The 12,863-nt window shown below is 34.7% G+C and overlaps 1 protein-coding gene across 1 annotated transcript in view; it reads right to left on the bottom strand.

Annotated features, from left to right (window-relative positions):
* Positions 1 to 4,984, bottom strand: part of HTR1F (5-hydroxytryptamine receptor 1F) — an 80,754-nt gene extending 75,770 nt beyond the window's left edge. Inside the window, exon 1 of the mRNA XM_036898890.2 lies at positions 4,801 to 4,984. The gene's annotated coding sequence lies outside the window, so the exon portion shown is untranslated. The remainder of the gene's footprint in view (positions 1 to 4,800) is intronic.
* Between the last annotated feature and the right edge of the window lie 7,879 nt (positions 4,985 to 12,863).

The raw sequence follows: 12,863 nt of genomic DNA, 5'->3' as shown, positions 1-12,863 counted from the left end.
TGTGAACTCTGCTGTTGTTGGATGGAATATTCTGTATATGCCTGTTAGGTACATCTGGTCTATAGTGTTCTTAAAGTTCTCTGTTTTGTTTATGCTTTTCTGTCTGGATGACCTATCTATTGTTGAAAGTGAGGTATTAAAGTCTCTGTTACTATTGCATTGCTTTCTGTTTCTCCTTTCAGTTCTGTCAATGTTTACTTCATGTATTTGAGTGTGCTGTTAGGTGCATATATTTTTAAATTCTAATATCTTCCTAGTGGATTGACCTTTTTATCATTATATAATGCCATTCTTTGTCTCTTGTAAATGTTTTTGACTTAAAGTCTATTTGCCTGATAGTAGTATAGTAATCTCTGCTCTCCTTTGGATATCATTTGAATGGAATATATCTCTCCATTCTTTCATTTTCAGCCTACGTATATTCTTAAATCTAAAGTGAGTCTTACAAACAGCATATAGTAGGTCTTGTTTTTAAAATATATTTACATAAGTCATTCGATCTTCTTAAATTGTGAAATTTAATACATTTATATTTACAGTAATTACTGATAGGTAAGGCTTTCCTATTGCTATTTTGTTAATTCATTCTCTGCATGTCTTATAGCTATTTTATCTTTCTTTTCCTCTCCTGTCATCTTTATGTTTCATTAATTTTTCATAGATACATACTGGTTTCCTTTTGGGTATCTTCCACAGGTATTTGTGGTTATGAATGGGGATTACATGAAACATATTGCAGTTATAATAATTGCTTTAAACTGACAACTTAAGTTCAACTGTACACAAAAATTCTACTCTTTTGCATCCTCCCTATTTTACAGTACTAAATTCACAAATTAAATATTAAAAAAAATTCTTTTACTGAAGTATAGTTGACACACAATATTACTTATTTTTATATTTTGTATCCACTAACTAATGATATAGTGCTGTTTTTTATGCTTTTATCTTTTAGATCCTATTGTAGAATTGAAGTGACTATGCAACACCATTATAGTGTTACAAGATTGAGTATTTGTTTATATATTTACTTTTGCCATACAGCTTTATACTTTTCACATGCTTTTATTTTGACTCAAAGGACTAGCATCCTTTCATTTTGACTTGAAGGATTCCCTTTAGCATTTCTTGTTAAGACAAGTCTAGTGATGAACTCACTCAGCTTTTGTTTATCTAGGAGAGTCTTTATTTCTCCTTTATTTTTGTAGGATAATTTGCTGGACATATGAATATAAAATTATTTCCCTTGGTTCACTAATAATTTAAAAGGCAAGACCTTACAAGATTCAGATGACAGACCAGAATGTTTGTTGTAAGTAAACGTACACTAATACTGAATGCAATAAAGCTAACTCCACAGGGAAAGCTAGATAGTTAAATGCATTTAATTGAACTCAATACTATTTAGAGAATACTAACAATAAACTAAAATCTTTGAATTTTATAAACACAGGCTTAAAACCACAGAGAGGTTCTTCTCAAATTCTCTGGTAAGGCTCTCTATTTTGAAGTTTCATTTTATCTACTCCTTATCTAAAGTATATATTATAATTTTTCCTGAGGCATTAACACTTTTATCTAAGCATATCCTTGTTAGCCAAATATTTCTTTCTAATTTTCTAAGCAGATCTTTTAGCAAGCATTACCATCTCTCACATGTAAAAGGAAGTAATTGCTAACCCAAATCTCAACAAGACTATAGAATTAATCCAATTAATTAGTCATATTAGTCGTGAGTTTATTCAATGTTAAGTTGAGTAAAATGTATTTACTTCATTATAAAAAAAGAGTAAAAAGAGCTGGAAAAACAATCCAATCCAATATATGTGAGAAACCTAAAAAGCTAACAGACACCATGGCAACAAAATTGTCTTCTAAAGAGTGTCAGAAATTGTGCATATTTTTTTGATGAATTGATGTGACTGATTAACCTGATAGAATGAGAGGAGAGAGAAAAATGTTAGCAGTGCCAGTAGAAACGCCACAGGAGATACCAAAAGGAAACATAACTAATGAAACTTTTAAGGCAAACCAGATCATAAGCCATAGCAAAATACTACATTTACTCTGACCTGCAGTTTATCTCACTTGTGAAGCAGAGCCACTATTTAAATATGATTTTAATTAATTATTTAAACAAGAAAAAAGGGAAGCTATGAGATCAAATCCAGATATGGAAAGGTTTTCTGATGAAACTATAAATCAAGGCCCCTGTTATTTTGCATAAAGTGGTACCATTTTAAGTCTCAACCATATTGCATTCTTTTCCAGTAAGCAAAATGAGTAATATGAATGGAGTAGAATTTGATTTTTTTTAAGCCAAGAAACTTCAAGTTGCATGAAAGAATTAACAAATTTTCATTAGATAGTACATGCCCAATTTCTTATAATGATAAAAGCACAATAGTCCTTGGGCATGTATACATTGGTTTGCTGGATGTCACTCAGAGAGATATTGGATGTAATTTATCTTCCTGGAGAATCTGTTTAACTTTGAGATTTTTGAATAAAACTTTTCAATTTTTGCCTTTTTAAAGATTTTGTCCCATGATAGAGCAAATAAAATATGAGTCCCATATTTCCCCCACCCATTTTACCTATTCTGGAGATTTCTGTGTGGGTGTGTGAGAAGACAGAGAACATAAAGGAAAAGGGGGGTAAAATAGGAAGTTTTAATGTGCAGTAATCAGAAAACTTGGTGCAAACTATCTTCTCTGAGAACTTGCTGTTATTACTACCACATTCCTACTAAGGGGAACATGCTAAAGGATATTAAGCTAACACACTGACCCACAGAAAACATGCTAAGGTGCACAAGTTGAGATGAGCTTGCAAAAGGGAATTTCCTTTTTGAGTTACGAAAGATTCCACAGCTCAGTGTTTGAGAAAAGTACCTTGACATGCTACAGGTTAGTATGCAAGTTGTTTCTATTGTATTCTCTGTTAAAATCATAAATTAGTTTACTTCTTGCAATAATCATATCACACCAATATTTTGTCTATAAACAATTGTCTAAGCTGACTTTCACTTCAAGTTAAGGTAACATTCTTTACAGAAATGTTGCTTAAGGTGGGGGTAAAGAAATCTGGAAAAGTGGTACTATGCTCACTTCCTTTCACCTCAATAACTCTGTCCCCTAAAAACACACACAAATGCATGCACATACACACACATGCACTGCACACACACTTGTGCTATGCATGCCTCCGAAATAAATCTTAATACAAAAAATTTGCCCTACCTGTGAAAATCACTATCCTAGAGAAATTCTAATGAATAATTGTAAGAAATTAAACACTCATATTTTATAGGAAAATCACTACAAGTATTTTTTTCACAAATACAGAGAGAAATATTGTCTATAAGAAGCAAAATTGTAGAAAGCATAATGAAACTAGCAAACACTCTGGTTTTTGAAGTGCTCTTTTAGGTCAATTTCTAAATCTCCTTATAATGTGAAGGTCACAGTACCAGGTAAAATCTGGTGATGTCCTATAGTACAAATATGGATGTCTTTTAATATGCTCAAAAGATTTTCTGAAGCAGATGGTTGTTTTAGTTCAAAGTATTTATGATTTTTTTTATGGATGCATTATAAACAAAATTAATTGCCTTGATTAGTTTCTTTTGGGCAAGCTCTGAATCCAGTCAGGTTCTGACTAGCAGCTTTAAATCTTTATTCAACTGCATAAATATTCAGATCCTACCTCAGATAGAAAATCTTAGTACAAAAAAATATCTACTTTTGCATTTAACAAGGTTTTTGAATATTATTGTTAGAAGTAGTGGATGATTATTTGATACTCTTTAGGACACTGGATTACTTACTTACTGACATTATCTTCAAAAATTGTTCTTAGCCTGCATTTTAGTGAAAAATTGACTGGATTAATAAGCAAGCTAGGACAAGATAACTTATTTGAAAAAATTTTCTTCATTTACATCATAAACAACAACTACATATTAGCAAGGATGTGGAGGAAATGAATTCTTATTTATTGATGGTATCAACTTTTTGGTAAACTGGTTGTCAGTGTTAACTAAATCTGAACACAATGCAAACCCCATGTGCCAGCAGTTCCATTCCTAGACATGTGCAACATGAAGCTGGGTACATCAACACTAAGCGTCATCCACTAAAATGTTCATAGTAATCTATTTGTAATAGACCTAACCTGGAAACAATCCAAATATCCGCTAAAAGTCGTAAAGATAAATATATCATAATTTTTTCATACAGGGAATACTAAACCTCATGAAATAAATGAACTACTGTTGTATGCAAACAATATGGATGCTTCTTACAAACATAATTTTGGGTAAAAGAAGCCATACATACAGAAAATTCCTATGAGTTGAACAATTCTATTTATATGAAGTTCTGAATAAGCAAGTAAGTCAAGAAAACTATTAGCTTTAGGGAAGAGTTTTTATGGGGACTGGAAGATGGCATAAGGTGACTGTCTATAGAACTGATAGTTCTGTTTTTATCTGGATGCTAGTTACCATGGTGTGTTTACTTTAAGTAAAATTCATCGAGTTGTGATTTGTGCATAGTAGATTTCCTGTTATTTATTGTGAGTGATACAGATGATGATGTAAGGTGAAAAAGAAACATTGTTCTATTGGAATTTGACTTATTGACACAAGTAAATAAGGTCATTAGCAATTAAAAAAAGTAAAATCAAGGCTTCTCGTATGGTTAGAGAGCTTGGACCAACACTTAGACTAACCTTCATACCAACCCTCATGCAGATAAAAATATCTTATCTCTGAAAACAAAACAAAACAAAACCTACCTGAAGACAGTAGATCTACCCGAGTATCCAAAAGCAGACAGACACTGGAGGGAAATCGGCACTTGGTAGACTGGAATCACATGAGGACAGCTTCTCATATATATTCCTTTTCACTGACAGGCACAGATCTTTGTCATGTAGGGTGGCCAAAAGTTCGTAGAAAATCCATGATCTTATTGGTTTGCAGAACCTGAGGACAGAGTTTGGGTTAACCATAGTCACTGGATGTTGTCAGGTGAGATCCCAGAAATGAGGCAGCCTAAGAGAAGGAGCCCTGAATTCTATGTGTAAATGTGTAAATCTTAACCAGTTCCTTAGCTGATCTGAACAACATATACGTGGGCAGACTCCTAACAGCACAGCTAAGGCTGAGAATGAACTGAGATTTGGGCGGCTGCCATTGCAAGGGAGATAGTTTTAGTTTATGCTGAGTATGGTAGGCCAAATAATAGCCTATCAAAGGTCCCAGTCCTTGGAATCTGTGAATATGTCAAATTACACATCTAAGGGGAATTAAAATAGCAGATTGGAAGTAAGGTTGCTAGTCATGTGACCTTAAAATAGGGAGATTTTTCTGGATTATATTTGTGGGCCCAATGTAATCATGAGGGTCCTCAAATCCATAGAAAGGAAGCAGCAGAGTCAGTTTTGGTGACCCACTAGGAGAAAGACTAGACGGGGAAGGGGAACACCAGCCAAGGAATTCAGGTAGTTTCAGGGCTCTAGAAAAAAGAAAAAAACAATCTCCTTTGGGGTTTCCAGAAAAGGCTGTGGTCTTGCTAACACGTTCATGTCAGCCCAGTGAGAACCATTTCAGACTTCTGATGTCCAGAACTGTAAGATAAATTGGCACTACTTAATTCAGTAGGACTGTAGTAGTTTGTTACTACAAAAAGAAAACGAACACAGATTTTGGTACTGGATGTGGGGTTGCTATGCTGTGACAAATACCTAGAAGTGTGAAGTAGCCTTGGAATTGGGTAATGGATTGAGGCTGGAAAAATATTGAGGAGCGTTATAGGAAAAGCTTAGATTGCCTTCAACAGACTACTAATAAAAATGTGGATGCTCACCTTGCCAGAGAGAACTCAGGAGGAAATAAGCAACATGGTACTGGAAACTGGAAGAAAAGGGGATGTATGATGGCAGAAAGCTTAGCAGAATTGTGTTCTCTAGTTATATGGAAAGTAGAACTTGGAAGTAATGAACTCAAAATATTTAACTGAGGAGACTTCCAAGCTGAGTGTTGAAGCTGTGGCAGGGTTTCTTCTTGCTTCTTAGAGTAAAATGTGAGAAGAAAGAGATAAAATCGTGGAAAAACTGTTTGGCAAAAAGGATCAAGATTTGATCACTTGAATCTGTAGGAAGGAATAAGGCACGTCGGAAGTGGTGAATGTGTCAGTAAAAATAAGAGGCTATTCTGTCCCTCTTAGTTTATTTAAAATATAAATAATTATTTAAAGGAAAATCATTATATTAGATTGTGGACTTTATAATATGTATAAATGTATGAATAATAAAGGATGGGGGAGTAAATGCACCTACATGGTTACATGCTTTTTATATTTTATGTGCGGTGGTACTACATTAACTTTGACTCGAATGTGAAAAGTTAAGGATGTCATCCCTAGAGCACTCATCTAAAAATAATTCAGAGAAGTATACCTAAAAAAAACCCTGTGGGTATAAGTGAATATCAACAAAGGTTTAGAACACAAATTTATGTCACTAAAAGAGCTATGGAAAGATATCAACCACCTAATTTTAACAGTGCAATGGGAAAGAGATATTTTTGTGTTTTCTAAAATATTTATGAGCTCTATGGCCTTAAATCTTAGCAAAAGAAATTTGAATCTATTATAATAAATATTGTAAGGCATGTTGAATATTGTACTCTATACGAGTGCAGAAAATGGCTTATGTGGCTCCTTAGGTTAAAGTCAATAATGATTGTTGGGATATTAATGGAAATGTAGTTCTGCTAAAAGTAATCATTTTGATTGTTTCTTCTAAGAAAAGATTAAACTTGTCATTTCTAGGAGGTAAGATTCTTCACTCTAACTCTTAGGGCTCTATTTCAAAATTTGATTACTTAGGCTTCATTCAAAATAGATTTAGTATTCACTCATACAAAGAGTGAAAAAAAGTACATGAAATAAACATATTTATATGAAAATTAACATGCATCTACTTCCTAGTAAAACCAGTGAAGACATCATCTTAATTTTCTGCCCACAAGCAAAAGCCAAAATTTCATACTTTTTAAGTACAGTGGGCTCTGAATTGATATTATTATTTTATACGTAAGTCAGAGTAAATCACTCTGGCAGTCTCTTCTGTAACTATTTAGTCAACTTTTCACTTACATCATTATGAGTCCAGAGGTTTCTAGGCAAAACATTTAAATATTCCAATCATTATGCCATGTCCTTATGTAAGCAAACAAATGCTGTACTGTGACTGAGATAAACTCAATATTCTGTTTTGAGTCTAAGTCTGGATCATAACACACTAAAAAAATGGATATCTCACTCTGTAATATTTACCATCTCACTAGTGTTGAGAGGGAAGAGTTTAATATAAAATTCAATCTATTAGTTTATCAAAGATTTAGAGATTCTGAATCTAGGGAATAATAATAATTGATAAAGGCAAAAAAAAGGACAGATGCCAAAAAAGGAAGTATGTCTATGAACTGATCTGGCCTGATACTAGTTCCACAGAGAAAGGACAGTGAAAGAATTCCTAACTCAACCTAATGTTCTCCAAAAATTACAACCCAATGTATGTTATGCCTCAGTGAAATAAGAACATAAACTGTAACCCAGTATTTCAATGGTACTCATGTAGTCACACACTATAGGAGTACCCTCATATTTACCAACTGGTATAGTAAGTTACAAAGTAGTTATTGGTTTCAATCTAGAAAAGAGGGTTGATTTCACAACTCGCTATATTTCATAAAAATTTTTCCACTTTTCACTTTAACAATGCATGTTACCTAAAATGTTATCATGCAAAATAACATAAAGATTATTATAGTACACATTTCTCAGCAAAGTTCTAAATCTATGCAGTGCATTTAAAATTTTTCTCAGTTACGTTCAATGTCAAATATACTTTGCTCAGCGGTCACATCTGAAAGGTTACATCCTTAATAACCACATTTTTAGAGTAAATTAAGTGTTCATGTTGCTCTGTTTTTTGTTGTTTTTGTGTTCAGGTTAGAATCAATTGGTTTTCTAATGAGCTATCAATTTAGGCCAATGCATTATAAATATACGTGATAAGTATATATTATAAGTACTAACCACTTAAGCAACCATATATAAGATGCGACTTTGGGTACTGCCAGCAGAGATAAATGAAATCAGTAAAACAGTAGAACAGCATTTACTTTAATTGCAAAATTAATTGTGCAGGACAAAATTTCAGGAGTTGACAGAAAGAGGAGTGGCCTTCATGTGAAAGCACCTGTTGAGCTGGGCAAGAGTGAAACAACTGTTAAGTACAGAAAGGTGTGGTTTCTCTGACAGAACTATGAGTGGTGCAGAACTACTTCCCAGGGCAGTGCTGGTTAAACGCAATGTGCTGAACCAGTTTCCACAGACCTTGCTAGAATGTGGTTCTGACTTAGCAGATCTGGGCTGGGCAACAAGCTTCCTGGTGGTGCCAGTGGTATTGCCCAAAGTCCACACTTAATTGCAGTTTACATCCCAACTCCCTTCCAGCCCCTCTTTCCCACAGAAGATAGATTTCTACTGCTATGTGGCATATTAATAGTGACATTGTTTTAGGCAGGAAATATACCCTTTGGAAATAAATACGAGAGTAACAGATTATGCAATTCCCCGGCTGCCAGACACAGAAAAAACGTTTGCTTCCCTTAAGTTGTGGCCCCAGTGATTCCTTAGTATTGTAACTGTGAAAGCCAATCAATATTATATGGCTTTAGGGATGACCCCTTCGGTGGTTCCATTGTAAAAGCAACATTCAGTTAATACCTCATTCCTGTTATCTGTGGAGAGACATACTGCATACCAGCTGTTTGGGTTGGCCAATCTCCAGAAACCTGGGTCTGGCCAATTGAGCACACAGTATCTTTTTGGGCTGACAGATCATTTATATGAGACTAACGTGCTATAGCAATGAACAGCCATAGTATATTCCTCTGACAAAATTTATGAAACTCATTGAAGGAAATGCACTGTTGAAGAGGGAAATTCATAAAAACCTTAGCATTGTAACCGTTTGTCTTAGTCTGCAATTTTTGCAGCCTGGATTTGCAAAGGGACTAGAAGTGGTTTGACCCTTACAGAGTTAAGTGCTGTCTTTCATTGTAAATCATCTTTCTGTCATTCTTAGTAAAAATACCATGCTTGGCTTTAGTAAAAAGGAGGAGGTCTACACAAAATATCCCATCACTGTCAAAAAACACAAATATCCATCTTTCTCAGATAGAATTAATTTTACAGGTGATTGCAGGTGCTTGAAAGAATTGAAACCAGATCCACAAATACTACACTTTAGGGTTCCAAATAGAGATAATGACATCTAAGAAAGCTCATGGGGCACAGGAGATTGGAAAAAAATCTTTAAGAAGTGAAATATGGACAGGCAAAACAGTGAAGTGAAGTGGAGGGTGTTTCATGTTGGCAGAAAAACAAAGCAGTAGCAAAGGATACTATTATCATCTTGCGCCAACCAGTGCAACACACTGGCTGATGGTGAAGTTTTTACTAACTTCAATACAGAGGGTGAAGACTGAGCAGACATTCATAGAGGATCACAAACCATAGTCAGGGCCTATTGAGTCTTGGGCACATGCCTGAGGGGCACAAACTTTCACAGTGCTCTGTATATTACTTTGCTCAGTGAAAGTTGTAGACTCACACTTTACATGTTGGGCATATTTAACAAGCCTTAAACCCCTTTATCTGCAAAAAAACTTCTGAGGTTTACTAAAATAATTAGACCAGGGCCTGAGTTTGGGTGAGGGAAGAGAAAAGGTTATGATTCCTTCTCCTCTTACTACTGTATTCCACACAAAAGGAGAAATAGAGTAACAGTACACTGCAACATTTTTTTATGTTTCTTCTTTTACATTAAAGCATTAGAATACTGAAGAAATTTAGTTTAATAATAAAAGTAATAGTGACATTATCATCACACCTTGTGGTAGACAGAATAAGAAGCCCCAGAGATGCCTGTGCTCTAATACCCAGATCCTGTGTGTATGTTACTTTACATGTCAAAAAGGTTTGCAGGTGTGATTAAGGGTACAGATCTTGAGATGGGAAGGTTATTCTGGACTATTTGAGTGGGCTTAATCTATCATATAATAATCTTTCTCAGCTAGGTCAGAAAGAGGACGGAGAAAGCAGGAGAAAGCTGAGGTGTGAGAAGGACTCAGCCTGCTGTCTCTGGTTCTGAAGGTGGAGAAACAAGAGTCAAGGATTGTGGGTGGCCTCTACTAGCTGGAAAAGGCAGGGAAACAAATCCTTCCCTAGAGCCTGGTGATGGTATGAAGACCTGCCAACACTTTCATTTAGCTTAGTGAAGCCTATATTGGACTTCTCATCTACAGAACTGGAAAATAATAAATTTGTGCTGCTTGAGCTGCTAAGTTAGTGGTAATTTTTTTACAGCAATGATTGAAAATGAATACATACTTCTTCCACATGTATCAAGTTTGAAAAGAAGAAATGGATGAAAAATTATTTTATGTCAGCCCTGCCCTTTACACTGATCTTTTACAGTGACCTTAGGAGATATGTATTAATATCTCTGATTTGTCTAACCTTTATTTACTCACTCAATTATTCACTCAATCTTTAAAAAGTATTAGTAATCTATAATATGTAAAATGTATAAATGCTAGACCATAGTGGTTAAAAGGAATGACATCAATACAATTTCCCTCCCATTTTCCTTACATTTTGCTGGAAAAAGAAAGGCATTGACATGTAAGTAAAAGTGTGATGGATGATGTAAAGGATAAATCAGAGTGCTCTTCGCCTGTAAAACAGAGACCAGTATTGGGACCAGGAGGTCAGGCAAGATTTCTCTGAAATACGATACGCTTGATGAGACTTAGAATGGAATGAGTTATAGATGAAGCAAAGGAAGTTGGGTAGGGAGAAAACTTCCCTGAGTAAATACTATACCATGTAGGAAGATCTAGAGATCAAATTTATAGTACTTTAGAAACTGAAACAAGTACAGAACAACTAAAGGAAAAGAAGTGGGTTAGGGTGAAGCTGAAAAAGTGGGCACATGGAGGTTCCTGGATCTTATCTTATGAACAGTGAAAAATGATTGAAGGATTTTAAACTAGTGTGTGACTCAAAAATGTTCACATTTTAGTTTTCCTCTGGTTGCAAGAGGATAAACAGATTAAAAGAGATAGTGAGGAGTCTTTCAGGACAATAAGAGAAAATTGTAGTAGACCAGAGAAGGGTGATTGGGATGAGGATTGAGAGAATTTGATACATTCAGGAAATATTTAGGATTGACATGGATTTGATTTGGTGTGGGGCACTCAGAGTCAAACAACAGTTTCAATACTCTGGCATCAAACACAGGGAACATGGAGCATCCAATGTGAAGGACAATGTTTAGGAGATGTTTGTTTGAGAAGAATTATCAAGACTCATGTTGGATATATTGAGTTTGAGATGCCTTTGAGACATCCAAGTAAGGATACTGAGTTACCATTGGATATGTTGATTTGAAATTCAGAAGAGAAGACTGGGTTTGAGAAACATATTTGGGAGTCATTGACAAGCAGGAGCATATGTCAAGGAAGAAATGAAAAGTGCCTGGGACAGAATCTTAAGAAATACTATTCCAATAATAATGAAATAGAAAGTGAGAAACAGACAGTTTCAAAGATACTGACAGAGTCAGGATTTGTAACCAGCATGCGTGACTGTGAAATCTAGAATCAAAGATATCTTACTCTGGTAAGGAGCGATTTTGGAAGGTTTTTAAGAGGTTCAACCTTCTTCTTAATGGAACAAAGGCTGTGGATATTTAGAAAACATATTAAAATAACTTCTTCAAAAGTAATTGTCCTCTATTTTTCAATTTTGGGTCTATTTATTATGGAAAAAAATCTGTAGGATCATTCTTTCTTTTGGATAGACTTGTGTGGTTGACTTTAGATAGGGACTTAAATTAATTTTTAAACATAGATTACGCATTTGATACTTTTCCTTTATATCATAGAATACATATGGAATATGCATTATAATGATGTAGTAATCTGCATTCATTCTCTACCAGAACTAAACAAGTTGACTAGAATTTTCTCTGCTTATTAGAAAAAATTTTTATTTGGTATAACATAAAAATATTTGGCAAGTTGTGTTCATGAACATTCAGAGACAATTTCTTCTTGTCTCCCTTTTGGCTCATTGTGCTCTTTAAACAGCAAAAGTGAGCATGGTAAAATAATTTCTTGATTTCACAAAATAGTCCTAGGCAAAGCAATGTCATAAAGGAAGAGAGCAAGACATAAAAAATGCTAATGAGTTTGGAGGAATACAAGGGTTAAGACTAGCTATAAAAGCATCAGCATATGAAAGCACCTGCAGAATCAGTAGAAGCTGATGTACATTTTAATTAATAATGTCCTAAGGACTGATTGTGACTCTAAGTAAAATCTTAATGTGAGGATAATGTGAGGACATACAGATTGAACTTTGTAAAAGCAGTTATAAGACTTATTTTCCATTCTTAGAGGTATGATAGAGGCTGTACTATTTTCTATAACATTACATTTGTCTAAATGCTTATATTTAGTTTGGCACATATTTAGGAGAAAATTGGTTGGTCACATGATGCTACAGAGCCATTACTTGTCTTTGCCATGCTGCACAGCCTTCCCTGTGAGCCACTACATTGTGAGTGCTAATTATAATGCCTCTTAATCCCCTTCTCCCTCCCACCCTCCCCAGCCCCTTCCCTTTGGTAACCACTAGTTCCTTCTTGGAGTCTGTGAGACTGCTGCTGTTTTGTTTCTTCAGTTTTACTTTGTTCTTATACTCCACAAATGAGGG

The sequence above is a fragment of the Manis pentadactyla genome, chromosome 1, assembly GCF_030020395.1.
Source record: "Manis pentadactyla isolate mManPen7 chromosome 1, mManPen7.hap1, whole genome shotgun sequence".
NCBI classification, from domain to species: domain Eukaryota; kingdom Metazoa; phylum Chordata; class Mammalia; order Pholidota; family Manidae; genus Manis; species Manis pentadactyla.
Note: the sequence above shows the minus strand (reverse complement) of the source record. Positions and strands in the feature narration are given on the sequence as shown.